The sequence below is a fragment of the Castor canadensis genome, chromosome 7, assembly GCF_047511655.1.
Source record: "Castor canadensis chromosome 7, mCasCan1.hap1v2, whole genome shotgun sequence".
In the NCBI taxonomy this organism is placed as follows: domain Eukaryota; kingdom Metazoa; phylum Chordata; class Mammalia; order Rodentia; family Castoridae; genus Castor; species Castor canadensis.
Genome location: NC_133392.1, coordinates 94,055,785 through 94,083,677, shown reverse-complemented (window position 1 = coordinate 94,083,677; position 27,893 = coordinate 94,055,785). Strand labels below are relative to the sequence as shown.

General features: G+C 35.5%; 2 protein-coding genes across 38 annotated transcripts in view; one reads left to right on the top strand and one right to left on the bottom strand.

Moving 5' to 3' along the window:
- Positions 1-27,893, top strand: part of Adgrl2 (adhesion G protein-coupled receptor L2) — a 620,387-nt gene that overhangs the window by 345,736 nt on the left and 246,758 nt on the right. For 11 of the 37 annotated variants that reach the window (XM_074079649.1, XM_074079651.1, XM_074079650.1 and 8 more), the window contains exon 1: positions 6,947-7,138. The exons of 4 other annotated variants lie outside the window; for them this stretch is intronic. The gene's annotated coding sequence lies outside the window, so the exon portion shown is untranslated. Of the gene's footprint in view, positions 1-6,944; positions 7,139-27,893 lie in introns of those variants that run through there. 22 more of the 37 variants (XM_074079653.1, XM_074079652.1, XM_074079637.1 and 19 more) reach the window with 4 other exon arrangements.
- LOC141424876 (uncharacterized) overlaps positions 1-27,893 on the bottom strand; it is a 229,931-nt gene that overhangs the window by 139,129 nt on the left and 62,909 nt on the right. The gene's annotated exons all lie outside the window — the stretch shown is intronic.

Below are 27,893 nucleotides of genomic sequence, written 5' to 3'. Positions count from 1 at the left end.
CAATAATTTAAGAATAAAGAGTATTTTGATTGTACATACCAATATGCTTGGATAATGTCTACTCTGTTTTATTTTAAGACTTTTCGTTACCAAGAATTATGTAGGCTGAGGCAAGATAGCTTTCATATATATTAAAGTCACTTTTCTACAGCCTACATATATATTTAAAATCAAATTAAATAATGTATTTCAAAAGTGTTTATACTGATTCTACTGCCAAAGAAAGATCCAATTACTCTAATACATTGAATTATGTGGGATAACAAGTGCCAACCAATCTTTACCCAGCAGTGTTGGACCAGTTACTTTGACAACAGTCCATTGTATGCTGTGCTCTTTTTGTTTTCTTATTGCTGTTACACAAAAATAAAGGCAAGGAAGAGCAAGCAAGACACAAATAGACTTGTGGATGCCATTAATAATAGTATAAATGATATTTAAATTGCAATAATACATTGTAATTTTCTAAGTGTTTATAAGATGATTGTATCTAATAGTCTTTTAAGAAAGATTGAACAAGTATTATTAAATAATTTTATAGAATAGAAAGTTAAATAAGGTGTTGTAGAGAGGGGAAATTGGTATTTTTGCCAGTATAATATTTAATAAGATATTAAGTTAGATAGCAATACTTTTTAAAAATATTTCTTGACCTCAACTTACTCAAAGCGCTGGGAAGATAAAGAGAAAGGGAAATTAGAGATTTCACATGAAAACTCTGACTTATTTAGAAAGTTGAAAGTTCTAACACTACCAGACAACACTGTGCCCATATTCCCATGGCAACTCAGTCTTTATTGCCCAGTCTTCTAATCATTAATCTTTACTTTCTTGACCTTTTTTTAGCATTTGGGTTTTGAGCCCGTGATGTAAAAGGATTTTCATAAGACATTCCCTGAGGTCATGACAGGTAGGCTTAAAGTACAAGCCTACTGATGGCATTTATTTTTACCATAAAATGTTCACATTGGGCTAACATGAGGCTAGTACATCCTTTCCTCTCTTCCAAAAGCCTCCTGCTCCACTGTACTTCTCACAGTGGCCAAGAAGCTGTGTGCCACATCCCAATATGGTTGGTGCTGATCCTAAGGCTTTTCATACTGTCTGCCTGTCACTTTCCTCTCCTGACTAAACCTAATGCTAGTACTCTACTCAAAGTCCCCTGCTCTTGGCAACCATGTCAGAGTCTATCTGCAGCTTCCCACTTGTGCCATGTCATCATTTTTCAATGTCATCTTTTATTCAGTAAACACCAGATAAGTGAATGAGGAAAGGAAACAGTGGTATTTCACCAATATGTTAGTCTGCACTTGACTTACTCCTTCCCCCAGGTTTATGTTGGAGTGACAACATTATGGCTTCTCTCTGTTTAAAATATGGGACAAATTGCTTAACAAGGATGACTTCAAGGATGATTTGGGGAAGAATGGTATCAAGTCACATCTATCACAAGGAACATCAACAAAATTTGGACAATTTCTCTTTGAGGTAGTCCAACAAAAGGCTTGCAGATATGATCTCAGAATTTTTAACTGATTTATTAATCAGTATTCCTTCCTGGAGCAGAGAAGCTCGTGTTTCTTTACCTCTTTAGTTTGGTAAACAGGGAAAACATTAATTCAGTCTAGAGAAGGCAGTGTTCTGCTTTGCCACAGCAGGAGACAAATTGGTGTCTGGCAGGGAAAATTATATGTCAAAAAAAAGATGCAGAAAAGATAAGAACTGGCCCCAGTTATAGATTCATCCCACAAATATTCTCTAACAGTGTTCCAGATACCAAGCTAGGGCCTGGAAATAAGTAGATATGTAAATAAACAGGTGCAATGGATATTATGGGTATATATTGGCATCTATACAGAGTACAAAAGATACAAAAGAGATGACATACAACTCTGCCCAATGAAATCAGCAGAAGTTTCGTAAGTTGACTCTTGAACTGAGTCCTAACAGATGCAGTATATTTTGCATTCACTTTGAATAAGGCCTTAAAGAATGCTTAACTTTACAAAATAAACTAGGAAGATCGATCTCTCCTTCATAAGAGTATAGATCATATGATAAATATTTAAGAATGGTGTGAGTACATAAAAAGAGAACCTAGGCAGTGAAAAATAGATAAATAGAGGTGTGTGTTCTCCAGACTATCTGAACTTCAATCCTTGCTCACATAGTTGCTAGCCGTGTGACCTTAAATAAGTTACTTAATTTCTTTGTACCTCAGTTTCCTCCTCTGTTCAAAAGAGATGATAAAATAATTTACTTCATAGCATTGAACTAATAAGTGACAAAATGTATGAAAATGCTTACTACAATACCTGGCACATAGTAATAAAAAAGGTTAGCAATTGGCAATATTATAGTAAAATGTAGTAGAGGACCATATACCATTTTTCTTTGAAATAGCCAGCATCAAAAGGAAAGGATCATATATTTCAAAGTACTTATTAATGAAATAGATAATTAAAATAAAAAAAGAAATCTAGACCTAAAATGCCTTGCATCATTTATGTCTCAGTTTTGCATTTTATTCTCACTCATCTTAGATAATGAAACTAGACCAGGTCCAATAATTGCCCTTCTGCAACTAACTGTTCAGTATTCAGTTTATTGAGTTTTTCAGCAAGGTTCATCTTCCAGCTGCAATGAATTAGCATACTACTACTGTGGTGGGTCTTCCAATACTGTATATTACCAATGAGAACCACCCTTGGTAAGAAATTTTACTTTCATTGATCAAAATTGTGTATTCTTAAGTTTTCTCAAATTGTGGATCTTAAATAAACATATATACATAAATATAATCTCCTTTAATGATGTATACTATTTTATCCTCTCCATTGGAATTGATTGTTTTATTGATAAACATTTTATTTACTAAGAACATTTTGGGAATATTGAGCATATTATCAAACACAAAATTCTTCCAGAAAAATTTGTCTCAAAAATCCTTTATATCTTAGTAATTCTTTGATTGTTCCTATAAAATTCATGTGGCACTGATGCTTTAGTCTCTACTACATAGTGCAAAATAATCATTTTAAAAACTTTCCACTTTTGGGCTACTGTACAGTCCATTATAACATACTATCTTTTTATTCTGTGCTTACCTATCAGAATTAATTTTAGGCCTTTCCATGTAATAAAAAGACATACTAGTCTATAAAAGAATTAATATGGCTCTTTAAACTACACAGTAATTAAAGTACAATTAGGGAAAAGTCCTATCAATAGGATATTATAAGAAGATAAGGATTTTATTGTTTTCTAATACTCACTCAAACTGAGATAATAAAAGTTACAAATATAATTTATTTCCTTTATTTTTCATTTTACAAAATTAGGATCACCCACTGTATTTCCATCCTGAAGGAAAAGATCCTGTGTTATGACAGCTTCCATGTCACCCATGGGCTAGCAAGGCTGAGGCAGGTGTGTTTTGAGCTGTGTATGAGTTGTTTAAGGATTTCTTGCTGGTGATATTCCCCTGTTGCTTTCTGGGCTTTCTGCCATGTTCTTGGGCAACACCTCACACCACCAGACTTTTCATCTCATCATTCCTATTTCCAGGTCTTCTTTCCCAGACTGACCATTGTTCATAATTTATTATAGAGGAATTCAGCCCTGTTTTTATCCCATGCTGTTCATCAGGCCAAGCCCAGAAGGACCTTGACTTTCTCAACTTCAATGTCTCATCCAGATTTATTTAGCTGTTTTCTTTAACAAAAGAACCAACTATTTATGTGTGCTATGTGTTGCTCGTCCCCAAAAGGCAAAAATGGTGGTCTTTTTTCTTTTTTACAAAACAGAATTGTGAGTTTTTTCTTCCCTCTTCCCATGCATATATTTTTCAACAAGTAATTTTGAGATGTGTTATACACGTAACACTTATGCAAAACAATTTAATCTTCACTTTGCTTTCAATAACTGCCATTCTAAGAAGTGAGCCCCAAGAAGCTGAAGCAAATAGGTATGCAAGTATGTACTAATATCTCCTGGTAAGAAGGAACTTCAGAATGCTCAGGTAGACTCAGCTGATAATTTTTCTGGTATCACGGAGAATAGAACACAGACAAGAAGACTAGAGATGAGTCAATGCTGACCTGATTTTATTAGGAATGAAAGTTAGATTCTTAAGACTTCAAACACATGAATTTGACATCAGCATCTAGCAAAATTTAGACAGAATTATTCAAATAACAATGAACATTTTTGAAAAGATGCCAGTGTGACTAGTAAAGGGTTGGCATGGATTTACTAAGGACAAAGCAGCCCAAAGTGAACTAATCTACTTCACTCTTCAAAACTGGATTTAACCAAATCAAAGTATTTGTATGTTCCTAGAAGATAAGTGAGAGTTAATTTTTTAGTATGGTTAGGAAGTTTCCAAAATGGCAGAATTATTTCTTTAACAGTGACTAAGAATGAACTTTGAAGTCAAAGAGCCGTAGAGGTTCAAATTAAAGCCCTGCAACTTATCAGTCAAATAAATTTATGAAAGCTGCAGGAATTTCCTGAACCTTAAGTCTCACAACTATAGCAAAAGATTAGAACTATGTTATTCAAGCCATAGTTCTGAGTTCTATGCTTCCCAAGTACACAATGTACATAAAGTGCTTTGTACACATTGTTCAATAAGTGCTCAATAAAAATGATGTGTTACGCTTTACTCTCATTAGCTAAGGTTAGATGACTGTTGTCAATTGGAAGAGAGATTTCTGAGACATTCATTAACACTTTTTTATCAGTCATTTGAAAGAAAAAATAGAAGGCATCACACTTATCTTGGCAGGCTCCTTGCTATGTTGTGCATTTTTTTAGGAATGTGCTCATGTCTTCTTGCTCTTGGTATTATCAGTGCCTGGCATAATGCCTGACCCATACTGGTCACTCAGTCTTAAGGAATGACATGTACACAAAAATGGTATTAACGACATTGAATAGCAAAGTCAGGATTCAAAAATGTCACAAATAATTAGAACTATGGTCTAGTGGGAAAGATGAACTCTAGTGCAGACAGATAGAAAAACCCACTTTTTTCATCCAAAACATTGGTTACAACAAGAACAAGTTATAAGAGATTTGATTAAACTGACTTTAGTATGAAAAAGATTTAGGAATTTTAGTTCTGTAAAAGTTCAAGAACTGAGACTATGATAATGATGCCAACACTTGGTCAGAGTGCATTTCCTGCCTCTATAAAATTTTAAATGATTAGAAATAAAGTCCAGAGCAAGGCAGGCATCAGTACCCATTTACTTTGCATAATTAGACCACATTTCAAGGAATGCATTCAGTTCTGACTGCCACATTTAGGAAAGACATGGACAAACTGGAATCTCTCCAATACGGTGATAGGTCTTAAAAGCCATATCATATTATAATGATTAAAGGAATGTTCAATCTGAAAAAAGAGTAGACTTGGGGAAAAATGATAGCCATTTTTCAAATAGTTGAATAACTTTCATGTGGAATAGGGATTAAATTTATCCTCAGAAGCGTCACAGAAAAACTCATACCAAGAATAGACAATTCAGAAAAATATTGTTCAAAACTAATGAAGGTCTCTACTTAAAATGAGATTGGATTATCTTAGAGGTAATGATGGATTCTCTTCAAAACTATTTAATTTCAATTTACTTAGTAAATGACGCTTCATATTTATGTACATACCTTATATAAAAGTTTCACATATGAGGAAAACCTTCAAATGTTTGTAGGATAGTTAACTTATATCATTTACATTTTCCACATATGTAATTATAAATGTGCCTGTAAACATTTACTTAACAAATGTTAATGGAACATCATTACATGTCAACTTTGTGCTAGATGGTGGACAAGTTAAAACAAAGGCAACATGATATAGGAAATTCCTGTGTTGAGTGGGATATTGGATAAAACTTTGATATTTGAGGTTAAATCAATCTAAAAAAAAAGCACAGTTTGCTCAACTGAAATGTCACTGAGGAATCGAGAGGTTTGAGAAAATTAATGTACTATAGAGTACATTGACAACATAGATTGAAATGATAAGTCAAAGACATGACCTTTGCATCTACTTAGCCCATATTTTCTAGACTTTGTTCTGACCATGGTATACGTATATTAATAAATAATACATATAATATTGGCATGTTTCTAAAATCTTGTCTTGCTTCTCCAATACCTGAATTCTAATTACATGATACACCTATAAAAAGACATGTATCCAACCAACTTTTTAAAATACCATCATCAACAATTTTAAGAATTCACGTTTATTGAGTGCAAACTATCTACTGCACCACCTTAGGTTGAAAAAAAATTTCTTCCTTAAGAAGTTTGCAGAATACTTCTGTTATCCTTTTCATTTTCAGAAGAAGTAAAGGAATTATAGCTGATAATATATATATATATATATATATATATATGTATTTGATTTTCTACCTGAAAATTTAAGAGCAAAATGAAGTGATCTTCATTTTAATTGCTTGAAGAACTCTGATTTTACTTTTGCTGTCTTTTGTGTTGCATACACTTCCTGTGAGAAAGGTTGAAATACAGTAGCTTTAAAAAAGCTATATTATTAAGGAATGAACATCAAAAAGAATCTCTTTGTGCTAAGTGGTTAATTAGGAGAGGATGGTTTCTAAAAAGGAAACAAACAGAAAGCAGCAGAACTGCCCAGTCCTGCTCACGGCAGCCCAATCCTGATTCAGCAAAGAGGTATTTGCCAGTAGCAATGAGCATTGCGTACTACAATGACAGTGCTGCTTAACTCGATACTGTTCCCACACCTCAGTTAGTTGAGCCCAGTGCGTGGGTAACTCATGAAGTCACCAGGTACCGGAGTGAAATATTGAAAGCAATGGAGGTTATATGAGAGTTTAGAGACAGGTGGAACTGGCTACATGATTGTAGCCACGCCCACCTTTAAAAATGTACTTGGCAACGAAATCCATGCCTATGACACCTGTCTGCATAGGAAATTCATGACAGGACAGAGGGCAGGCTTCGGATCACAATAGTGTTGTGACACTGATCTCTTCAGGAGCCTCTCCGGAGTGCAATCCTCCTCTCTCACTTCTATCACTTTTCTCAGTTTGAGGAGAGCTAAATTGCTGACATTCTATGTGGATCCAGAATAACTACTGATAAGGTAAGGGCCATTATATCTCTTGGTTTGGTCATTAGAGACAGATATAAATTTCCTCCTAGATCTTGCCTTTCAAATGTAGATTATGAGGACAATCTTGGCAGTATGTTTCAGGATCCTGAACTTGAGGGGTAGAACTGTTTGGTGCCTGCTTTAAAAAGAGACATCCAGCCTCTGCAATTGCTGTCTGCACAGTTTCTAGCTAATGGGATGCAGAGAAATGAGGACGATGATGAGCTGTGGTTGAGTGGTGAGGAGTGTTTTCAGAGAAATGTGTCAAAACAGCTCATCTCCAGAGGCCCCACATGGTGATGTTTTAGTAGCCACCTATTTTCAGCGATTTGAATCTATGAAAGAGAATTGTAATGATATCTTAATTGCTCTGAGGTTGTCTTTTCAAAAGAATCGCCACAGAAACAGTTCCTTCAGAGGAATGAGAAACCAAAGGAGATGGCTTTATTGCAGAAGAGCTGAGGAAAGCCTCTGTCCTAGAAGTTAACATTTGTGGATCTCTTTGGCAAATCATAGTCTCCGTTTCAATTCTGCTCTGTTTGATGAAGTTTCAGAAAGTCTTAATCAAATCTAGCAGTCGTTGCTGCTTCTTTCTTTCCTGATCTCCCTGATCTTGAATTATGAGATCCTTAGCTCTTAAAATAAAACACCATTTGTTACAGCCTTTTCAAAATTAAGACGAGACCCGTCAAAACTAATTGTTTGTTAACACCAAATAAACAAATTTTTAAGTTTGATGAATTGTTTGTAAGCTCTAATCAAGTGGGTGGAGTCATCAAAGAGGGGAGGGAACCCACTGAAACAATACATGTAATTTGTTTGCGTTATTATTTGAGATAATTACAAAGCAAGCATTCAAAAGCTGTTCTTTATCTTTATACCAGAAAAGAGGGAAGATGGGGAGAGGAAAAGCACAAGAACACCCAGCCATTGTCAGCTGCTCTCTAAAATATTGCTGGATTCACAATTGTCGTACATTAGCATTACTAAGAATGCCAGGGACTGAAGTGTCACGTTGAATGTAGACTGATGACTTCATAGGAAGGCAAAACTGAGGATATGACCAGTTTGCAGTCACAGAGAAATCAGCTTTAATTAATTTGAGTGCCAGCTCTGTGTATAATTACACAGCATGAGAGTTCGCATGCAAATGCGGAAATGCTGATTGTTCAAATACTTGCACTTGCTCATTAATACAGTGGGACTAAGCAGGGCTGGCAAGCAGACAGGGTACAGCACACAGAGCCTGCAGGCTAATTTGTATTATACTGTAGTTAGCAAACAGATTTCAGATGTTTCTTCTTTCTTTAAGTAATAAGCACAAAAATACGCATGTCATTTTTGTCAGTGACATACCTTGTTTTCTTCCTGGTTAAAATAAAATGTTTTGGGTTTTTAAAAAAACTGTTAAGGATGAAATGAGCATTATTATAACACTGATTCATAACTATTTGATTCAATAATATTTATACCAGTTCTAAGATATTCCTATTTCATGTTTTATGTAATTATCCAAACTGTTCATATTTCATAATTAGTAAAACTATATCCAAAAATTTAAAGTTAGAATTAAACCCCAAGAGGAACAAAGAGATGGTCACAGATGAACTGTCTAAGGAATCTTGTATCCTGTGGCCATAGTCAGCTAGGTCCAGAGGTCTCGGGTAAAAGACTGACTTCTTTGTGAAAGTACCTAGTCCTAAATGTCCTGAGGTCAGTTTCTCCATTCTGACCTCTGAATTCTTAGCAGAAATCAGCTTTAACCAAATTCCCAACTATCTTGATATCATAGCACAGCGCTCGAGGGGGGAAAAAAATCAGGGCCTTAATCACAACCCTAGGAATATCTGATACGTTCTTCAGATAATGGTAAAAGACTTTTTTTGTTGTTTTTTGGTACTGAGATTTGAACTCAGGGACTCATTCTTATAGACAGGCACTCTACCACTTGAGCCACTCTGCCAGCCCAGATAATGGTGAAAGAAAAAAACATTTTGTAAGACTTGCCACATATTGACAGAACTCTCTTTTCTTGCTGCCATTTCAGTGAATTTCAAGTCTACAGATAATTATGGAGCACCCATTTCTGTCATACACTGCAAAGCAGAGAATAAGCAATAGTAAGCAAGATAGATACAGCCCCTGCATTGGCATCTCTCTTTTTTCCTCAGGAGTTATCTTTGGAAGGAACCTAACTTAGTTTCCCTGGGAAGTATATCTTATTAATAGTTATTACCTTGGAGAAAGCCCACATTATAGAAACTTGAATCTATGGCCTTCTATAAACACAGTTCTCAAGATCCTCCTGGGAAACTGACTAATTTTTTGCTATTTCTTTAACCCCATCCTTGTAGACACAGGGAGCTACCTCCAGCCTCAAAGTTGAATGTAAATTGTGAATGATATGGAAAATAGTTTACCAGGCAAGTACAAAATTTTATAAGAATAGATTGGAGAGTAAGCTTTTCATCCCTTCAGTGAAAGCCTGTGTCTGTAAGAGTGGTCCTTTCTGAAGTAACAAAGATAAACACAATACACAGATGGTTATGGGGTGCTTTACACCATTTGACTTGACCACCAGTAGGCAAAATATTTGGTCTCATTATGACCAGCTGTGGAACACTAACTAGAGAGAATAGTCTTTTCTTCCTTCCTAAAAATCCTGTTCAAATGTTCCACTGCCAAGGACTTCCTATAGATATGGGACACGTGTATGTGCAAAGATTGAACATGACAGTGAAAAGGAAAGTGACTCCCACTTCACTTTCGGAGTAGTTTAACTCTCTCACACTGCATCTCAATGAAATGCAAGAAGGAAGGAACATCCACGATAGTGATGCATAACACAATAATTTGGAACAGCAGTTTTCAGGAGTTACAAATTGTAAGTACTCTGGGTTCTATTATGACCTGGCACCCATGATCAGAAAACAAAAATAAAAATAAAGCAAAAAGAAATTAATAAGATATGTATGCTGTAAGAAAATTCAGTCTGGCTGGAATTTTAATATTTTAAAATTTTGTTATATGAGTTAGGGTGTAGCTCAATGGTTGAGAAGCTACTTAACACACATGAGGCACTGGATTCAATCTCTATCACTAGTAAAACAATTTTTTTGTTATATGGGTATATTGGTATTTTTATCTAGAAAAGCAAAAAATCTTAGAGGATTTTGCCTGTAGAAAATGAATTCTAGGATGGACTATATGGAAGGACCTATATTTATGGATTCAACTAATTTTATGAAGCAATTAAGTGATAGGAAGGAAAAAAGAATAAATGTGTACAGAAGAAATAAAATAATTTATTCTGGAAATAAAAAGTTTTCAGGACACGAGAAGAAGCCCTAGGCACAGAGATGAAGAAAGCTTGTTTCCCAAGTACAGAAGCACAGCACACCAGGGTTGTACAGGATAGACATCTGTGCTGGTCATTACAGAATGAGAGCCATTGAAGGGTTGCGAGCAGCTAATGAGTCAGAAGTGATTAGGACAACAAGAACTGTGTCCATAGGTTCACAGATGCAGAATATGTATTTCAATGGCATGAAGAGAATGAAGATGAGAATAATTAAAAATAACAAATGGATGGAATGATTACTCAGAAAGTGAAAGGGAAGAAGTGAGACCAAAAAAATAATTATTTATTTTTTTTTAGGAAGATGGAGATTTGAGCATATTTCAGGAAAAAGAAAATCTAAGGGAGCAGGAACAACTGAGATCAGAGGGAAATGTGTCACTAATGGAGCAGGACGTGGGGAGAGGTCAGGGAGCAAGGCTAGCTCTAAAGCATACTTTGTTTTGTTAATCTTATTCCAAGAGAAGAAAAGAAAAGAGGACAGTGCTGAGGTGGAGGTGAGGAGAGTTTTGAAAGCCAGTGCCAGCTACCTTTGATCTTACTGAGACATTGGTGAGATCATCTCCTGGGAGAGCCTAGGGAAATGTGGAAATCACACGATGATAAAAATTACTGAAGATAAGGTCCGGCAAAAGAATTTAAAATAATTTACAAGGAAATTGGGTGAAAGAATGAAGAAGGGAGAATGAAGGAATGGAAACTGTTCATTGTAAAAGTTTTACTTAAGACATTAACATGTGCCAATGTGAAGTGAGAACTGAGATTGGATTGGTAATTGTAAGTTTACATTCTCTGATATTGAGACACTGAAAGTAGATTTAAAAAATAGTTTAGTACTATTGTTTAATTTAGCTCTAGTTTAGCTCCTGAGGAAAAAACTGTGGAAAGACATCTGCACATGAAGTAAAGGAAAAAGATAACCTGCACATGAGCTTGGTCATCAGGGGAAAACCTACCATCTCAATGGCACTATCTCTTCCCTTTGCTCATTTTTAGCCTTGCTGGTGACTGTATGTATGTCTTTCTTTTTTTTTTAACTCTAGAGAAAAGACCTTTATGGGGCTGCCTGGGTCTCCCTTTATCACTGTATTTTCCCTCTTACACATCCAAATTTCTGTTATCTCACCCCCCTACACACCTGAAAGACACCATATGCAGGTCAGTCATGTCCTGACAACCACTGTTTAATAAGTACCCATGCATTAACCAACAAACAGAGAAGGCCCCAAAGACCTGCCTCTTGCTTCATATGTCTGGAATTACATTTAGCATTTTATGATAGGTGCATTCCTAGTCTTTGTTGGCTATTCCAGTTTTCCTGCCTAAAGACACAGCCCATAAGTGGCTACCAAAGGACACAAGGCAACCTCTGGGAGAGGCAAGTCTATGGTCTAACAGGGACACTGAGAACTAAGAGATTCCAATAGAGATTAATGGTTGTGGTGTATGGATGTCTGGGTCCGCAAAGATTATGTAGCAATAGAACAAGACAAAATTTGTCTGAGAATGCTGCCAGACTGCCACTTACAGCTGCTTCTTTTGATTTTTTTTTCCCCCCTTTGGTTTTCTTTTCCCTACTATCCTCTTTCTAGATCCTAAATTTTAGGAACCTGCTGATCAAGTAAAAGAGTTTGTAGCCTAGGGAAAGTTGAGGATTTTTAAACAAAGAATGATACCTTAATCCCAAATCAAAAATTTCTTGAGGATCTATCTGTGTGAGGAACTGCAGTGTATGCAGGGGATTAGAGGATAAACACATCAGGCTTTACTCTTGGACCTCATCATAATGAGAAGACAAACCCATTAGACTCAAATACTTGCTGATGTAAGGCACCAAGGGGACGAGAACAGGATGGTGACAGAGAAAGACATTTCTTCTGTACAGAAAGAAAAATATTGGCCAAGCAAATGCCTGAAGCACATGCGTTTAGATATGGAAATGCACATAAACACGAACAAACTGTATTTTAAAGAGATTTTTTCTGGCAGCAATATATAAAGTTGTTTGGATGCAGAAAGGCCTGAAAAGCATTTAAAAGGCTATTGAAATCGTCTATAGAAGAGAGAATGGAAAAGAGGATATAAATGGCAGAAATCCCTCAGAGGGGAAATTGACAGGGTTTTGCAAATTACTGTGGGATGAGACAAGAAAGTTGTCATATTTGACTTTAAGGTTTTAAAGCTCTGTGATGACATATAAAAAATAGGAAGCATAGGAGGGGATGGAATTGCAAAAGGGAAGATATTAAATTCAATTGGATATCATGAGCTCTTTGAGGTCTAGAGACTGTCTTTGTGGAGAGAAGCAGCGTGTGGATGGAAACCCATATTCAGCTCTCTGAGGAGATGGGTCTCTGCACATGAGGCCCAAAGAGTAGATGAGATTGTCAAGGAAGAAGGCCAAGAAAGAAGCTTTTAGATTGTACACATGGAGACTGAGAAGAGGAAGGAGAGTGGAGTTGTAGTCACACAGTCAAAAAGAATACCAGGAATATCCATAGAAAGGAAGGGTGGAGAGTTTCTGGAAGGACAGCCTGTTCGGGTGACAAGGAGGACATGCAGACAAGAAAGATGAAATGGGGGAAGACTGCATGTCACAACGAATTAGTCATCGATGACTTTCAGGAGAGAGATTTCCTGAAGACAGATTTCTCTTCATGGGAAGAAAAACCAGATGAGAAGTCAGATGCTTGGTGATAAGGACCTACTAAATGTCACCAGAACATTTAAATATTGAAACTGAAACAAAACAGTATGTTTTGTTCATGTTTTTGGCTTTTTTGAGACAAGGTTTCGCTCTGTAACCCAGGCCGACCTTGAACTTGCCATCCTCCTGCTTCAATTTACCGAGTGTTAGAATTACAGGTGTGCACCAGCATACCTGACAAGTAGTATGCATTCTAGGAGTTTACCTCTAAATTAGAGAAGGACAAGATGAGGAAGATGCTGCACCTCAAAGGGTGAGGCAACTGACACCAGTTTATGGTCTGTGTGTTATTTCACCAAACCAGAGGCCTGCTGTCCTTTCAAGCTCTTACTTCCTGTCATCAAGTGAATGTGGGTGGCAGTTAATTGGGGAAGAATTGATGATGATCAAACATGACTAACGCTGCAAATCATGACCAGGCTTTTCCAACAATTCATTTAGCATGAAAGGAATTTTCCCCTAAGAAAGTCATCTCCATTCCATGCCCTGCTCCTGGCCTATTTTACCTTTTGAATCCTTATAGGTATATGTACAAATTCCTTGTCTCACAGGACCCGCCAACTAGGAAAGGCCTTGATAGTATCCTTTTCATATAAAGTGAATACTATCCTCAGCTCCCGGAGATAGTTAAAGGCTAAAGAATTCTCAGAATAGCTTTACCATTCATGCAGCAAATTCAGTGCTCAGTTTCCCTCCCTTATCATGCTTAGATTAAAAAGCATGCTAATCTAGAAAGTTCTAAATGAATGTATATCTTTCCTTGGCTCTTGCTTTGAATATATATATATATATTTCTTTTGCATCCACATATTGAGTGCTCAGACCTACTTAAAGCAATCTGATAACAAATACCACCACATTGTGAGTAGAAAACTAATTTTACCCTACTCAAATACTTTTTTATTAGCCACCCACAAATTAGTTTCAACTATAGATAGATGCCTGCATACACGTGCAGCTGAAGTGTCATATCTAGATGGTTGAGGAGAACATAATTATGTGTTTATCTAATAGGTAATCTCTGTGTTATCAAAGAGTTATGTATGGGGAATATGAATTACCTGCATGCTATAGCAACACAGAGTTCAACTGCACATTGCTTGTGCTGTTCTTCCAAAATAAAAGTCTCTATTTTATAAGCCTAGACTTGTTCTCTGTTTGTTTTTAGTTGTAAAACCATCTTTGGCCCTTACATAATTTTGCAGGATTTTTATTTGTATGTGGGTGTATACATGTTCTCTCTCTCTCTCTTTCTCTCTCTCTCTCTCTCTTTCTCTCTCTCTCTCTTTCTCTCTCTAGCTTTCAAACACTCAGGGAGGCACCTTCATAAACTTGCCCTGCATAGTTGTTGGTTTATCTGCCAATGAAATTCAATGCCAAGTAAATGCTTTGCTTTATATGCTTACTAAATTTTTTAAAAATGGTTTTCATTATATTTGTGCAAAAGTAACTTGGCTAGCTCATAATTTACCAAATGCAGGCATTTGTCAGGGTTATTTCCAATCACTCAGAAAAATGTGCCTTTGTGTATTTTGATTATTTAAAGCAATTTTGTTTCCATTATGCATATGTGCTGTCAGAACAGCATGACGGTCTTGACTGAGGAAGTAGGAGTGCTCTTAATTTTCATACATGCATCTGCAGAAGTACTTTTGATTATGTAGCCAATGTACAGATAGAGAAGAGGGCATAAATGATTTTGCATATGCTTGTTTTTCTTGGCACTTCAGAAGAGAGGGATAATGTAAAGGAAAATTACATATGCTGTTGTTTGCATTTATATCTATATATGTATATACTAAATTATAAGTTGAAAAATGTTTAATATATGAAGCATAAAAATTTGGAATCATACTTTGTATAGCAGTCTGTCATATGACCTCATTTTATTTATGTACTTCAGCCATTCAGCCAAACACCTTTCTCTGGGCTTTGGGGAGTGGGGGTGGGGACTTAAACAGGCTCTATACCAAATTCTGAAGTTCTCAGGGATCAAGAATTGCCATTAAATCTTGCTTTCTTTGCCTTGAAGAAGACCATTGCATTTGCTCAGTAGATGAGTCCATAATTCTCCAAGAGGACAGGAAAGGCAGACGGCCAACCCAAGTTAACGTATTAAAGACCACTCTCCTCAATATGGTCTTCCCACATAACTATAGAATTTTTTTTCTGGTTTCTATTTGTTCTTTTTTTTAAATTTTTATTTTATTCATATGTGCATAATAACTATAGAATTAAGTGGTTTTTTTTCCTACTTGCTGTATTTCATTGACTCTAAGAAGCTATCAATAGTAAGACACTAATATTTTATATTCTACAAAAATATGTAATATTCTGTCAATAAAACAATAGCATATCACTGATTAAACAATCTATCCCAATTTCAGAGATGTTAAAGTCGGGAGGAAAGCATCCATCCTACCATGAATAAAATATAGTGTATGGAATAATGAAGGAGTTCTAGTTCTTGGAGGTAGTATGTTAACTACATCAGCACAACTCAAGGGTGCTCCTTTCCTGTCAAGAGATTTATTTATCTCCTCTATAAAACAGACTTTAAAAAAATGTGCTATGTATTCCAAACAGTTTCTAACCACTTCCCATGTTATCACTAAGATATTCTCTCTTATAAGAAAGATGACTTGGCTTGAAGGAGTCAAAGGAGTAATAGCAAAGGAAAATAAAATACCTTGGGGTTTAGAGGTTTTTGAATTTTTAACTTGATTCTTGTTTCTGTGAGAATTTAAGCTGTGGATTAATCTAGCTGAGACTTGATTTCTCTATTCTGTTCCCTCAGTACCCCATTTTTCTGCCATCAGTTATCCCTCTCCACACCAATCTGAAACTAAGAGACATTCAAATTTTTGTTTCAGGAAACTGGAACAGAAGTGGGTACTAAATATTCTTCAAAATGCCATCAAAAAGCAATATAGTCAGTGGTTGGGGGTGTAGCTCAGTGGTAGAAAGCTTGCTTAGGACTGGTGAGCCCTTGGATTTGATCTGCAACACAAATAATAAAAAATAAAAACACAACCAAAGCTTAAAAAATTATTAAAGGTATTAAAACTATCCTTTCTCAAATAAGTTGTTGTAAGATATATAAATGGATAATTAAGCAATTACATTTAATGATTTGACTGTCAAACAATGAACAATAGAAATAACTCGGACTGGTGGAGTGGCTTAAGTGGTAGAGCACTTGCCTAATAAGCATCAGGCCCTGAGTTCAAACCTCAGTACCTCTAAAAAAATATAGAATAAAATTCCATTGTATATAGATACCACATTTTCTTAATCCATTCGTCAGTAGTGGGGCATCTTGGCTGTTTCCATGGCTTAGCTATTGTGAATAGTGCTGCAATAAACGTGGGTGTGCAGGTGCCTTTAACCTGACTTATATTCTTCAGGTATATCCCTAGGAGTGGTATTGCTGGATCATTTGGCAGGTCTATTTTTAAATCTGTTGAAATCATCATAAGAAGGGGACTAAGGTAGAAAGAAGAAAAATACAGGAGATGAGCCAATTCAGGTTATTATACATATATACATGGAAATGTCACACGGAAACTCCCTGCGTAACTATCTTAAACAAACAAATGTCATCTTTTTTTTTTCTTTTACAAAATATGAGAACATGAGGGCAGAACAGGTCCTGTCTGGGGATTTTGTACCTGTGGGAGGGAGGAAGAAGTGGGGAAAGGGTGTGGGAGGGTGAATATGGTACAAATACTGTGTACACATGTATGTAAATGGAAAAATGATACCAGGAATGGGGGGAGGGAGGATAAAGGAGAATGGTGGAGAGGGTGGATTCAAGTGTAATATATTAAATATATTGTAAGAACTTTTGTAAATGCTACAATGTACCCTTATAAAAATTTTTTAAAAATTAAATAAAAAAATAGAAATAACTCAGATGTTCCCTTCACCACAAAGAATACCTCATTCAGCAACATTTTCTCAGTAGATGTTTCTTGATTTAATTAGTTGAATGATTATGACCAAAGAGTCCTTATCTGTTTTGAGGATCGGCATTTTGAGGCAACATATAATGCTAGGAAATATTTTTAAATTGCATTTTAATTGATTCACTGCATATTTCATATTAACAGTTTCTTTTTTCTGGTTTTTTGAGACAGGGTCTTGCTATGTAGCCCAGGGTGTCCTCAATCTCATCTTGTCATCCTCCTGCTTTTGCCTCCCAAGTGTTGGGGTTATTGGTAAGTGCCACCATGCCTGGCTCTCATATCAAGGTTTTTTTCTATCATCATGTCAAATTCTTCAGGCATTATATAAAATATACACTGTTCATTTCCTCATCACCTGTTCATCTACTAAATAACAACTCATGAGAATCAGACATTATGCATAGAAAGATAAGAGGTGTTGCATTCTATAACAATGGTTTCAAGCTTCTTGATGTAAGGGTGTTTTTCCATTCTCAAAAATTATTGAGGGCTGGGTGCTGGTGGCTGATGCCTATAATCCTAACTTCTCAGGACACAGAGCAGAAGAAGATGGTGGTTCAAAGCCAGCCCAGGCAGATGGTTCATGAGACCCTATCTCAAAAAACCTTTCACAAAACAGAGCTGGTAGAGTGGCTCAGGGTGAATATATATATATATATATATATATATATAGAGAGAGAGAGAGAGAGAGAGAGAGAGAGAGAGAGGATCCTAAGAGCTTTTGTTTATGTGGATTATATCTCTCAATATTTATCACATTGCATGGGTTAAAAATTTTAAACATATAATTGTTAATTCAATCAAAATAACAATAAACCCATTTCATAAAACACATGTTTAAGAACTATGTTTCTGAAAATAAAAATTAATTGGGAATGCCATGTTATTGACATTCTCTGTAATTTTTTGTCTTGCCATGTATCCCAGGCTGGCATTGAACTTCAGATCATCCTGCTTTAGCCTACAGAGTGCTGGGATTTTATAAATATTTTCAATGTCTGAGTTAAGAGGTGACAGAAAGTCAACTTTGCACAGACAGAAAAGAAAGGAATATTTTAATAGAATTTTCAGATAAATGTTTTTTGGTAAAGAGCCTTTTGTGATAAAGTTTAGTTGCAAGGTGGGATCTGAAACCCTATCAATGAACTTTTAAACCTATGTTGTATTAAAATATGTTGGTTAATCTTACATTCTGAATAGACAATATACCTGCATATTACATGCATGATTTTGTAACATAATGAATGGGTCATTTGGAAAACACTGGTACACTAAATTATGAAGAGTTTCCAAATGTCAATGTATTTCATAAAACATTTTTAAAAGAACGCCATTGTTAATATCACCACTAAACTTATCAGAAAAGTCTAAATCTATATCAGAAAGCTATCAAGCTGTCACAGACACAAAGTGTTCATTAGGTTACAATTTTTATCTCAATGTTTGAACTTCATCATTGACAATATATACTATTGGTTGTCTTCTCTGAAATGTTTGGCTCACTTTCATTCATTTTTTTAAAAATAGCTGAAAAATACCCAAGTTTGAATAACCACAGTTTATCAGTTGGTCTTTCAAATAAAAATGGTATTTCATGAAAAGAACTATTGCAGCTTGTGACTCATTTACTTCACAAGTGCTTTTCCTTGAGTCAGTCAGGCTTTCGCATAGAGGCCAAGTGCTATTTGCATGCATCCCATTCTGTCATGCAGAATATTAAGTGATATATTCAAAGATTTGGATTTTATAGTAATAACTAATTATTTTTAAAAGACATTCTTAATTGAAATTTGTGTTTTTTAATTTGCTGATTTTGTTTTTCTGCAAGTGTGAGGTAGTTAAGAATCTAATGACTACAATACTGCACCATGATTTGGTGCCATTGCCTTAATTTTTGCTCAGGTGTTAGCAGTTTTGTACACCAGTGCTTTCCATCTTCAGTACCAATGTCAACATTGTGAAAAAGGCAAATAATGTCTTAGTTTTATTTTGAAAATAGATTTGACTTTGCAAATCCATCTAGGGATCTGCAGACTTGACTTTGAAAACCTACTCTAGGGATTCAAAGGTTAAGGGAGAAGATAAATAAATGAGCATAAATTTTCAGTGATTTCTAGTAAGTATAGTGACAGGAAAGCACTGTCTTTTCAGAGCACTTCCTAAAGGAGGATATGTCTGAGTGGGATACTAAAGAACACCTAAGTACCAGTCAAGTTAACAAGGAATTCTTTAGTTTATTGAATACTGGGCCTGAGAATATTATTTGTTTTCATGTTACTAATGCTCTTTCTAAAGTGTAAAGAGAGCTCAACCATATGGTTCCTGTATGTCAGTTGGATTCTAAAAAGCATGTATGCCCAGTCAAGTAAGTTCATTATTCAACCATTACTACTCAAGGTTGAGTTACTATGGGAATTTGGAAGGGAAGACCTGGGTAGTTGCATGAGATTCCATATTGTGTTGCACAGACATTTTTATGGGATAAGCCAGATATCATCTATTTTATGTACTTTTCATCTGTGTCCCTAGAAATAAATTCAAATTAGCTCTTGTCAGTGTGACCTGGCTATATATCATAACCATTTTAACTAACACTAGGAGAAAGTGAAAGAACTGATAATGGATTGAATTTCTAATGTGTAACTTGGAGGCCTTATAGATAGTACCACATTTAATACAAATTAATTTGATAAATGTGATAATATGCCTTTCTGAAAACCAAAGAACTGAAGTTCAGTGACATTAAATAATATGCCCAAAGTTGCAAAGTATACAAGGTGCAGAACTGGTGTTTAGGCTAGCTGGGTATTGAGGAATTCTTACTCTTTCTTGTACTAAGGTGTATGCCATATAAGTGGGAGCAGGTGAAAATATCACATGAGGAAGATAAGCCCTCAGCATTTACTTCCTCTCACTGGAGAGCTAATTTACCTGGGTAGTAGGTTCTTAAAATACTTTTAAAATTCAAAACAAAAATAGATGCATAATGAAATAGAATAGAAACCACTTGAAGTTAAAGATGAAAATTTTCAAGAAATTTCTTCTAGTTAGAGGAGGATCTGGGATCTTCCCAGCAAGCTGAAGAGTAGACGTTCGTGCTCCACATGGAGAGGATTTTGAGACACACTCTGGGACGTTCGTTCTTAAATCCTACAAATCAACATGGATTGCTCAGTAACTAGACTGAAGCTGTCCATAGGTGTGCAAAGCAGTCTGAAAGTACTAACAAATTGCTGATAATTCCTGATTGCTGTGGATACAAATTCCTAAGCATCTTCCACTGCTGTGACTTCAACGATAACAGTGATGGTAAGGGAGAATGTGATAAAAATGATATTTTTTGAGTATGCATATGCTGAGTACTATGCAGAAATTCATCATCTTAAGGAAACTGCACAAAGGTCCTATAGGTGCTCTTACTATTCCCATTTGTGTATGTATCCAGACATGATTCTAGTGCACTCATGTTACCTCAACAAGCCTACTGCTATTATTATCCATATGCTGCTGACAGAATTGGTCTCAGAAAGGATAAGGAATTGCCCAAGTTTACACAGTAAACTTGATCCTGGAGGGCTTGTCTTCCATGCCATGCCGCTCTGATATTACATTGAAGTAACTATATAGTACATCATCTAAACTCAGATACTTTGGAGAGAAAAGCTGATTAATAATTGTGCCAGAGCAAGAGACATAAATTGGATTGCCCCCGTCAATGAAGAATAAATGGCTATCTCATTACTTGGCAAAGATAAGAGTTGAATGGCATCAAATTTCTTAAAAATAAGTGCATCTACACATTTCTTTGTTTTAAAATAGTGACTAAAAATAAAGTATTTATTAATCATTTCACCTTAAGTAAATTTATATAACAGCAGGGGAATGCCTTTGTCTATGCTTAATACTCAAGCAATAATTTTTCCTAACAAATTTCAAAATGACATTAAAGTAGAAGGTATACATCATTTTGAGTGAGTGTATTTTTGTACAGAATGAAAAAGAAGTCTTGTGCAAAACTCTAAAGGGGATAAGGGAGGTTTAGAAAAGTAATTCAGTAGTAGAAGTTAATGAATGTGGCACTTAACTGTATTCAGAAATGTTATAACTTACTGATCCAGAGGAGAAAATTCCGTGAAGTATGTTGCATACTTGAGTATTTTTCTATTTCAGAAATAATGCTGTAACAATAACTTGAGACAGTTTTATATAATTGTGGCAGGTAGCTACTCCACCTTAATCCAAGTACAGGTTTGGGCATGTCTGTTTTTCTCTTTTATAGTTGCTTCTATTTCAAAGTTTCATAACTGTAAGTCTTAATTTCTTTCCAGTAAAAGAAGAAGCTTATAATTTCTTTTGTTTCTTTTCCTTTGATGCAAGCTTTTCCTCCTCCCAGTTTTTAACCTGTTTTGTTCAGTCTTCCTTTCTGCTTTATCTTTTTTTTTTTCTCTTCAGTAGATTTACATAAACTTAAGTGACTTAAGCTGTTTGTGACATTATTTTTGGATTTTTACTACTTCTTGCTTTGGCTGCTCCTGATCAAATCCAGGTTTATTTTCTAGAGAAAGCTAATTTAGTAAAATCTTTTCTTTTTTGGTAAAATAAGTACTATAAACTTTCAACCAAACAGGCCACTCAAAAGGACAGAGAAAAAGTCACATTTTCTCACAACCAGATGGGTTTTTCTTCTTTCTTTTTTTTTAATTCTAAAGAGACATATATACATCTTGAACGATACAATATATACTATCTCTGAACAAACATTTTATCCAGACATTAGCTCTAAACATGAGAAAGGACATAAACTCAAATAGTATGTTTTAGTACTGTGAAATTTTTCTGTTTCTGTGTGCATCTTATTTTTTTTCCTAAAGTCACCTTTCAACCTTTTAAAAATCATCCTTATGAATCTTTTCACTTGGCTGGATATAAGAAAAGAGGGTTTTCTCCTGAATGAACATGACAGTTATTATGTTAAGCATTGAATAAGTGTGTGCTGGCACTTAACACAACATGACTCCCCACAGCTCACCTTCAAAAGAGTAAGACAGAGACAAATATGGATCTACATATATGTCAAACTGCCAAGTGCCTGGAGTGGGGATATCTCTTATCCCTCTGCTTTTCCTCTCATTGTCTCTTTATGAAACCAAGGGCACAAAACCTAATGAGAAACAGAAGTCAGGGGAAGTAGAGTTTTTTGGTATACTGTACACATTAGTAGAACTTGGTATTATAATTAATAGCTGAGGTTTTGAGGCCAACCAGATCAAGAAAGGCAAGGTGTTCTGTTCCCACAAGCACCTTTTAGCTTGGCAAAGCCAAAATTAGGGATGGCTTGCCTCAAACATTCTAAAGCCACACAGCATCATAATTGCTCTAAGTACTGAAATATATAATGTCATTTCCTATGAAAATGGAGGCAAGGGCAGAGAAGAAAGATACAAGTGATAAGAAGGAAAGAAAGACACTTATACTATTATATTTTATACTAAGGGTCTTCACTCAGTCCCTAACACAGTTTGTCAGATTTTAAGGTTTATTTGTAGCTTTAAACAAGTAGCTTAGAACAGTTCCTAATCATGGACATAGTTGGTTGAGTGTGGGAAAGGAAAAACAAGGTCTTTAAAGAAAGAAAGATCATTTCTGATACAGATTTTGCATTAACCTTAAGCAAGTTCCTCAGCTTAATTGTGCTCCATTTTGTGATCTGTAAAGTGGTTATAGTAATACTTACTACTTACTGTGCAGTGTTACAAAGACTGAGTAAGTTCCTCTACAGAAAGCACCTAGTACAGAGACTGACATTACTATTTGAATTCACTGGCTATTATAATTATATTCTCAGAAACTACATTTTGTTTGTGTCAGAATCTTAGAGACCAACAACAACCTAGTTTCTCTTCCCTGTGTGGTCAGCACTTTTGTAGAAAAACCTTAGTGAGAAATTAAAGCAGTATAACTGATTTAGCTGCATACAAAACACCTGCACACCACCACCACCAACAAAATAGAATCTGAAACCAAGATTAAAGCAGGATTAACACCACCAAAAGCACCATATATTCCCAAAATTATGTATGGAAAATAAAACACTTTGTGGTGGCAATGGGGAAGAATGAAGGGAAGGGCAGAATTTAAAGCCATTAAGAATGCTGGACATAGAGGCTAGCGCATGGCTCAAGTGGTGAGTGCCTACCTACAAAGCGTGAAGTCCTAAATTCAAACCCCAGAACCACCAAAAGGAAAAAGAGTGCTGGATATGGGTACAAATATAATTCTGGCACATACCATTTGATCTTTAAAAAAAACAGAGTCCTATACATTTTTTTATCTTCAGTCTTCTCATCAATAAAATGGAGACAACACACAAGATCGTTGTGAGGCTTATATGGAAAAGTCCTCAGTGAAAGCCTGGGTAAGAACTCAATACCCTTATTAGTAAATGTGACCCTTTTTCCTCTTTTTTGGGCTTGATGTATCACATTCCCTGATTTCTCTTCTGGCAGTTTCTTTAGTTTATCAAGACTTCCCAAAACAAAATACTGAAATGTTTGCTTATAGAACACTTGAGTGTTTTTGAAAGCTGCAAGAAAATGAAGCATTCTAGGACATAAAAGTCATGAGTCAGTTTTATATGGTTTTCTGCATCAGTTTGCAGGAACTCCAAGCTGAGTTTCACTCTCTGAGAGAATCACAACATGGTTCCCAAAAGGCCAACCACAGCAAGTCAAAAGCTGTGCGCCATGTTTTGACATTTCACCATCAAAATTCATCTATCAACGAGGCACAGTTCATATGACTAATCTTGTTTGATTTGGCAATGAGGTGAAATGTCAATAGGCTTCCTATTTTGACTAAAATTATTAAACATACCAAAGGGAATATTACATGTGTGTTAGTCATCCCAGAATAAAGATGAGCATATGTCCCTGAAAAGTTCAACTATACTAATGGGATAATGGATTGCCAGAATACTTTACATTTGAAATGCATACTTTGTTCACATTCTTGCTTCACTTGGAGAATTGTGTGACTGTTGCCAGGGTCTTGAGTTTCCTTTACTCCATGCCTGGATTCTCCATTGACACTAATGGGAGTTTCACCTTCAAGCACAGGACAATATATGGAACTACAATGGCAATAGCAGAAGGGAAAGAATACATTTTATACATTATGTCACAGAATATTTGCCTTGACTTTTTCTGTTATAGTCATTGACTATCACTGAGAAAAATCCATTTGGAAACCTGAAAACATATTGTCTCTAGAGGCCAGTCTTTTGAAAACATACTTTTACCTTCACATGTCATCACAAATTACATAAAAGAATAATTATAGATCAATCTACATAATTTTAATTTTGTGGTGACTTGATTACAAAAGCATACTCCTCTGGCACTATTGTGAGTCCATGAGGTATGCATGCTTCCTTTTTTTTGTCAAGCTGCAGGAATGATAGTTTTGCAGAAAAGATTGACCATATTTTCTTAGGGAAACATACTGCAAAATTTGCCACTTACTGAAAATTTAAGTATGATGAACTCCTTGTAGTTCATGTTCACACATTAGTAATAACCTGTAGTGCTATGAGCTGTTAGAATGTAGCATTAAAACAAAGCCCATTTGTATTTATATGAATGAGCAAATGTCAAAAATGTATGAAAGCATTTTATGGGCTGTCCTGTTCATTATTTTGCTGACTTAGAAACCTTGAAGTGTTTCGTATCTATTTCATTATCTGCAGAAGTATGAACTGTAATGGAATTTACATAAAAATCTTGCTGGAGAGAGGGGCCTTTACTGCATAGTCAGCTTTGCCTCCTAATCCAATCTTTCTCAATATAGTTGGAATGGCAGTCACCACACTCAAAACAGCAGGCTCTCTTTTTGTAAAGAAAAGTATGAATTTGAGCTGTAAAATAAGCAGAAGTATTTTTCTTTTCATGTGTGTGTGTGTATAGAAGTATTTTTCTATTACTCTGGATCCTTCCTCTTGCTGAGTTTACATGAGAACTTTAGCAGGAGGTGTTATTAAGTAGACTCTGAAATTAACCCCAAAATAATTATCTTCATTTACTTATGTAAAAAGACACCAGAGGCTTAATGAAAAGAGCATGTGAATTTTTGTGATTGAATATCTGTTGGACACCTCTGTAGTTACTAACCCTTATGGGCAGGATTTTGTATTTTTTTAATTGTTTTTAATTGAATCGTTATAGGAGAACTGCAGATTAAAAACAGTGTTCTTCTCTGTGATAGTCAGAGATCCCAGGGCAAACCATGTGATAATGGGTTCTTTAAAAGTTTGGTTTAAACCTCACTGTATGGCAAGGTTCAACATAAATTAGGCTTTTATAGATTTATAGAAATACTAATTAGGAAAGAATGTCTCCAATCATATAATCTACCACACAATCCTTATAATCATCTTCCAACACCCATGGCTTTCTTTGTGTTTAGTAGCAAACTTGCCATGAATTAAAGCTTCCTACAGTCACAAGAGAATATTCCAGAAGGTATTTTATTTTATTTACGTAACCAGAATGTTAGCTTTCTTAGGCTTATTTCTCTTTCTATGATCTTTTACCACCTCAAATAATTTCTGTCTCTATAGTATTTGCTATTTTAAATATTTGTTGGCTCTTATCATGTCAAATCTTAAAAGTGACTTAAGTCCACTTCTTTAATCTTTCCTCCCAAGTCCCCTTCCCAACCTCAACTCCACAGTCACTTCATCATTTTTTAAATTTTCTCTTAACTCACTCCAATCTTCCACATATTTCTGGGATTGAGTTTATCCAAACTGAATGTACTTTTCCAGGTGCATCATATATCATTCCCTGAGTCTGGGATATGATAGCTCTTTGTGCACAGCCCAAATACTAGGGGAGTTCGTCTTTTTTTTTTTTTTTCCTGATCATTGTCAGAATGTTGACTCAGAGGGTTTCTGAACATCTCCCACTGATTCCTGAGGGAGCCTTTCTACAAGTGAGCTGTCTTCTACCTGCTAGTCTACTAAAGGAATGTGACATGAGAGAAAACAGGATTTTGCAAACTGTGCTAAAAAACTTGTCCTGATACCACATCCTACCCCCTGACATTTTTAGAAATAAATCTATTTTTTGGCATTTTCATTTTTGTTAGCTGTAATTTTTTTAAAATGAAAACATAATGAACACATATGCAAACAAATTGCTGCTGAGACCTTCAGAGTGAAAGTAGAGAGAGAACTCAACTCAACTTAGGGCACAGCAATTCTCCTATCTGTATTACAGATTTTTTTTTTAAAAAAGTGGTTGAACAAGTCTGCCTTGAAGTTAAAGCATCCTTTATTTAATGTTAAATAAGCTGTGTCTTTACTTTGTCATCACCGATTCACTCCAATTCTTGTAACTACTTCTGACACTCACAAGTAGTTCATAGTAGACACAAAATTACTCATGAGAAACAAAAGAAAAATAAACTTAAATGTGATAAAATGTTAGTGATGTTTAAATTTCTTCAACAGCATCATAGAAAGTACTACTCAATAAAAGAAGATGATTTATTGCAGCCATTGGATGGAAGCAGGCTGCACCAAAATCACCCACAAGCCACTTTAACCTGTGTGAGAAAAGAATAGGCAGTAGCTGTGATCAATACAGCAGGAAGACCTGAGACTCTGATGATCTTGGGGAAAAATTTACTTCTCCCTGAGTTTTATGTATTAATATAAATATATATCACATTAAAAGATTATAAGGGACTATCAATTATGTGACTCTCCTTTCACTTATTTGATAATGGCTTTTCAGAAAATAAGCTACATCTAATTGGACCATTTCTTTTTGCTAAATGACATGAACATGTTTTTCTATATAATTGCATATCACTCTCATCTTTGAATGACAATCAAACTTTGACTCAAAACCTCTTTTTTATACTTGGAGTTCACTTTTGAGCCTTGACAGTGGTATCAAAGAGACCACCACACTGCTTTTCAGTTCATTCATTTCAAATTCTGTATTTGAGTCAATGTTCCTTTGATTTGCACATCAATTCCATACAACAGACCCAAGTTATCTTGAGAGAAGGAATTTTACTTGCTTTTATAACTTAAAAATCTGCAAACAGTTTTCAGTTCCTGTTGTCTCAAAGAGTCAAAAGTCCATCACTGAGAGAAATACAGGTTTCTCTCAGTATGTAAGTACACTGTTCATCCTCAGGAAATTGTGTCTTAGGGAGATTGTAGTACCTCTGATCTCTTCTCCTCTCTTGTTTCAACAGAGTCATGAGGACTCTCCCTCAACTCTTCAAAATCTTGGGCCTAGTTTTTATTGAACACAACGCCATTTGCTTGACCAATCCTTATAGCCAGTCACACAGGATCTGCTGAGTTTCTGAAACTCCATTGTAAGGTCCAAGAGAACTTTCTGTTATGGTGAATGTGGTCTATAATCTGCAATGTCCAATATGTAGCCACTACTCATGTGTGTTAAATTGTCACTGTGGAATTGGACAGCACATCTCTAGAGTTTAGTGTGGGTCAAACTTATTTATACTACAAAGGCTGAGGAGTGGCTTGTGGGAAAGGGGTCCAATTTTACCGGCAGTGGGAAAATTAGATGCCACTAAATGGTAAAAACAACACACGGTCACTATAAATACACCAAACCTTGACATATTAATACCTTTTGAACTGGTAGTTTGATTTCACATGATGTATCTCACTTT